The following is a 6,044-nucleotide window of genomic DNA, read 5'->3' on the forward strand; positions in this document are numbered from 1 at the left end:
TAACGATGGCCATTGTGGCCAAACAGTTCTATATTTGTTTCATCAGACCGGAGGACATTTCTCCAAAAAGTATGATCTTTGTCCCCATGTGCAGTTGCAAACCGTAGTCTGGCTTTTTTATGGCGGTTTTGGAGCGGTGGCTTCTTCCTTGCTGAGCAGCCTTTCAGGTTATGTCAATATAGGACTCGTTTCACTGTGGATATAGATACTTTTGTACCTGTTTCCTCCAGCATCTTCACAAGGTCCTTTTGCTGCTGTTCTGGGATTGATTTGCACTTTTACGTTCATCTCTAGGAGACAGAACGCATCTCCTTCCTTAGCGGTTTAACGGCTGCGTGTCCCATGGTGTTTATACTTGCTTTCTATTGTTTGTACAGAGGAATGTGGCACTGTCAGGCGTTTGGAAATTGCTCCCAAGGATGAACCAGACTTGCGGAGGTCTACAATTATTTTTCTGAGGTCTTTGGCAATTTTTTTTTATTTTCCCATGATGTGAAGCAAAGGCACTGATTTTGAAGGTAGGCCTTGAAATACATCCACAGGTTCACCTCCAATTGACTCAAATTATGTCAATTAGCCTATCAGAAGCTTCTAAAGCCATTATATATTTTTCTGTACTTTTCCTAGCTGGTTAAAGGCAGTCAACTTAGTGTATGTAAACTTCTGACCCACTGGAATTGTGATACAGTGAATTATAAGTGAAATAACCTGTCTGTAAACAATTGTTGGAAATATTACTTGTCTCATGCACAAAGTAGATGTCCTAACCGACTTGCCAAAACTATAGTTTAAAACCAGTTATGCATTAGGGGGCGCTATTAAAATTTTTGGATGAAAAACGTTCCCGTTTTAAACAAGATATTTTGTCACGAAAAGATGCTCGACTATGTATATAATTGCCAGCTTTGGAAAGAAAACTCTCTGACATTTCCAAAACTGCAAAGATATTGTCTGTGAGTGCCACGGAACTGATACTACAGGCGAAAACAAGATGAAATTTCAGACAGGAAGTGGCCCAGGTTTTGAAAGCGCTGTGTTTCAATTACTCCTTATATGGCTGTGAACGGGCCACGAATGAGCTTAGACTTTCCGTCGTTTCCCCAAGGTGTCTGCAGCATTGTGACGTATTTGTAGGCATATCATTGGAAGGTTGACCATAAGACAGTACATTTACCAGGTGGTCGCTTGGTGTCCTCCGTCGCAATTATTGCGTAATCTCCAGCTGCAAAACTTTTCAGTTCGCTCTTGAGGAGAAACCCAATTGCCACGAATGATTTATCATCAAATAGATATGTGAAAAACACCGTGAGGATTGATTCTAAACAACGTTTGCCATGTTTCTGTCGATATTATGGAGTTACTTTGGAAAAAAGTTCGGCGTTGTAATGACTGAATTTTCGGGGGTTTTTCTTAGCCAAACGTGATGAACAAAACGGAGCGTTTTCTCCTACACAAATAATATTTTGGGGAAAAAATGAACATTTGCTATCTAATTGAGTCTCCTCATTGAAAACATCCGAAGTTCTTCAAAGGTAAATTATTTTATTTGAATGCTTTTCTTGTTTTTGTGAAAATGTAGCCTGCTGAATGCTAGGCTTAATGCTATGCTAGCTATCAATACTCTTACACAAATGCTCATGTAGCTATGGTTGAAAAGCATACTTTGAAAATCTGAGATGACAGTGTTGTTAACAAAAGGCTAAGCTTGTGAGTGAATATATTTCTTTCATTTCATTTGCGATTTTCATGAATAGTTAACGTTGCGTTATGGTAATGAGCTTGAGGCTATGATTACGCTCCCGGATACGGGATTGGAGTCGCAAGAAATTTGTGGAGTGATTGAAAAACGAGTTTTAATAACGACAACCTAAGTGTATGTAAACTTCCGACTTCAACTGTATATATATGTATGTGTATATATATATATATGTACATATATGTGTACATGTATAAATATATATATATATACACACACACACACATATATACACACACATACATATATATGTGTGTGTGTGTGTATGTATGTATACATATATACATATTACGAATTGGGGGTGCTCCTCTTAAGGACCGGCCCCTTTAAAAAAAAATGTTGCCTAAAATTTCATACCAAAATCTAACTGCCTGTAGCTCAGGCCATGAAGAAAGGATATGCATATTCTTGGTATCATTTGAAATGAAACACTGAAGTTTGTGGAAATTTGAAAGGAATCTAGGAGAATAAAACACATTAGATCTGGTAAAAGATAATACATAGAAAAAAATAACAGTTTTTTTTAATTTTCACCGTCATCTTTGAAATGCAAGAGAAAGGCCATAAGGTATTATTCCAGCACAGCTGCAATTTAGGTTTTGGCCACTAGATGGCCAGTGTATGTGCAAAGTTTCAGACTGATCCATTGCATCTGTTCAAAATGTTGTATCAAGACTGCCCAAATGTGCCTGATTTGTTTATTAGTAACTTTTCATGTTCAAAACTGTGCACTCTCCTCAAACAATAGCATGGTATTCCTTCACTGTATTGGCTACTGTAAATTGGACAGTGCAGTTAGATTAACAAGAATTTAAGCTTTCTGACAATATTAGATATGTCTGTCCTGGGAAATGTTCTTGTTACTTACAACCTCATGCTAATCACATTAGCGCACGTTAGCTCAACCATTCCGCAGGGGACCCACCAATCCTGAAGTAGATCCCGGACTGCATCTTTAACAAATGCTGATTTATTGACAAATTGTACATTCTTTTCAGATTATTGATCAGATACTAAGAACAGTGCAACTGTCTGATTATATAATCATGATGTAATTCATTAGAATTACAATAAATGTTCATTCAAGTAGTTTCATACATTTGATTATTTATGTATTTAATTTCCTAAAAGGGAATGAATTAAAAATAACTTTGTGTCAATAACATTTTTTGTTAAACAATAAATGTTGAACTATACATCCTTGTTAGTTTGATGTTTGGGAGAGGAATCATAGAATGTTACATGCATTTTCCTACAGTAAAATAATGCTGCAATTTCTTTATTAAATCAGAGGTAAACACATTCTTTACGTTTGACAAAACTGACAAAAATAAACAAAATAATAATGAACTTGTTACATAATCTTTTAGCACGCAGCTACAGTAGCCCTTAATACAATACATCCCAGTTGTATCAGACGAAGACCAGGACTAAAAAAGCCTTTTCCGAGGTACAGAATGTATGCATCCGTTTCAGAGGCGTGTTGTCATGGTAATCTAAACATAATCACATCTCCATAGGTATAAAACTCTAACGGACCATTGACAATAACATGATGTACATTCTACATGACGTTGGGATCCCCTTCAGCCCATCATTGGGCTGGTCTTTCAAAGACTAAATGAATGACATACAATATCAAACTGAATCAAATCAAAGACAATACACAATATCAACCAAATAAAATGACCTTTACTTAATTTTTACAGAGTTACACTTCTAACTAGCACTGATATACTTGTTGTAATTACAATGGACATGATCTACATTCACTTCTAATCAAGATGGTTCTAAAAACAATTGTGAATATATTTCTCTAACATTGTGATTGAAGACTATACTCAAGTCCAAGTCAACTAGTAGTCAACAGTATGAATATAATCTCTACCCGGCACAGACAGAAGAGGACTGGCCACCCCTCAGAGCCTGGTTCCTCTCTAGGTTTCTTCCTAGGTTCCTGCCTCTCTAGGGAGTTTGTTCTAGCCACTGTGACTCTACATCTGCATTTCCTGCTGTTTGGGGATTAGGCTGGGTTTGTGTATAATTATCTGCTGATGTAAAAAGGGATTTATTAATAACATTTGATTGATTGTGTATGTATGGTATAACTCCTCCTTCCTTCCTATACTGCAGGTATCTGTCAGTCTACAGTATGTATGGTATAACTCCTCCTTCCTTCCTATACTGCAGGTATCTGTCAGTCTACAGTATGTATGGTATAACTCCTCCTTCCTTCCTATACTGCAGGTATCTGTCAGTCTACAGTATGTATGGTATAACTCCTCCTTCCTTCCTATACTGCAGGTATCTGTCAGTCTACAGTATGTATGGTATAACTCCTCCTTCCTTCCTATACTGCAGGTATCTGTCAGTCTACAGTATGTATGGTATAACTCCTCCTTCCTTCCTATACTGCAGGTATCTGTCAGTCTACAGTATGTATGGTATAACTCCTCCTTCCTTCCTATACTGCAGGTATCTGTCAGTCTACAGTATGTATGGTATAACTCCTCCTTCCTTCCTATACTGCAGGTATCTGTCAGTCTACAGTATGTATGGTATAACTCCTCCTTCCTTCCTATACTGCAGGTATCTGTCAGTCTACAGTATGTATGGTATAACTCCTTCCTTCCTATACTGCAGGTATCTGTCAGTCTACAGTATGTATGGTATATCTCCTTCCTTCCTATACTGCAGGTATCTGTCAGTCTACAGTATGTATGGTATAACTCCTCCTTCCTTCCTATACTGCAGGTATCTGTCAGTCTACAGTATGTATGGTATATCTCCTTCCTTCCTATACTGCAGGTATCTGCCAGTCTACAGTATGTATGGTATAACTCCTCCTTCCTTCCTATACTGCAGGTATCTGTCAGTCTACAGTATGTATGGTATAACTCCTTCCTTCCTATACTGCAGGTATCTGTCAGTCTACAGTATGTATGGTATAACTCCTCCTTCCTTCCTATACTGCAGGTATCTGTCAGTCTACAGTATGTATGGTATAACTCCTTCCTTCCTATACTGCAGGTATCTGTCAGTCTACAGTATGTATGGTATAACTCCTTCCTTCCTATACTGCAGGTATCTGTCAGTCTACAGTATGTATGGTATAACTCCTCCTTCCTTCCTATACTGCAGGTATCTGTCAGTCTACAGTATGTATGGTATAACTCCTCCTTCCTTCCTATACTGCAGGTATCTGTCAGTCTACAGTATGTATGGTATAACTCCTTCCTTCCTATACTGCAGGTATCTGTCAGTCTACAGTATGTATGGTATAACTCCTCCTTCCTTCCTATACTGCAGGTATCTGTCAGTCTACAGTATGTATGGTATAACTCCTCCTTCCTTCCTATACTGCAGGTATCTGTCAGTCTACAGTATGTATGGTATATCTCCTTCCTTCCTATACTGCAGGTATCTGCCAGTCTACAGTATGTATGGTATAACTCCTCCTTCCTTCCTATACTGCAGGTATCTGTCAGTCTACAGTATGTATGGTATATCTCCTTCCTTCCTGTACTGCAGGTATCTGTCAGTCTACAGTATGTATGGTATAACTCCTTCCTTCCTGTACTGCAGGTATCTGTCAGTCTTATCCACTGAAAGCGTTTTTCCATCCTGACTGTATACACTGAGTATACAAAACATTAAGGACACCTGCTCTTTCCATGCCATAGACCAGGGATGGGCCACACAACTATCTCATAAGGGACCGCAGTTGCTCGAAGGTCTGTATACCCACATCCATACAATAAAATGTATTGCATTTTGACAGCAGAGATACATTTTGTACACTTTTTTTGTCAACTTCGTGCAATTTCACACCTTTTGCCATGGGGTGTAGAGAAAATGTGACAATTTTAAAGCAAGTTTGCTGGAATTCTACACATATTGCAGTAGGTTGGAGAAAAATGGTTGCAGTTTTTAATATAATATCTGAGTTAGACTGACATACAAAAACAATAGTTCCCCCCAGCATGTAATTCAACCATAATAGTTTAGATAGCTGGCTGCTAAACTAACTTAGCAATCTAAAAATGTTTTGCTGACATGGGCTAAATGACTGACTGCCAATGACTTACATAACAAGAGAAAACCTGCTGATATAAAACCACATTTCTAAATTGCACCTTGTGTATTCTACTATTCTAACTGGTAACTTAGAACACTTAGAACCTGATGGGCAGGGGTTCTGCTGTCCTAGTGACGGTAATAAGCTGCTTCCACCATTGGGATGACAGGACAAGTCCTTCAGCACATTTCAGATGCTCATTTGGGGGTT

The sequence above is a fragment of the Oncorhynchus gorbuscha genome, linkage group LG24 (genome assembly GCF_021184085.1).
Source record: "Oncorhynchus gorbuscha isolate QuinsamMale2020 ecotype Even-year linkage group LG24, OgorEven_v1.0, whole genome shotgun sequence".
Taxonomy (NCBI): domain Eukaryota; kingdom Metazoa; phylum Chordata; class Actinopteri; order Salmoniformes; family Salmonidae; genus Oncorhynchus; species Oncorhynchus gorbuscha.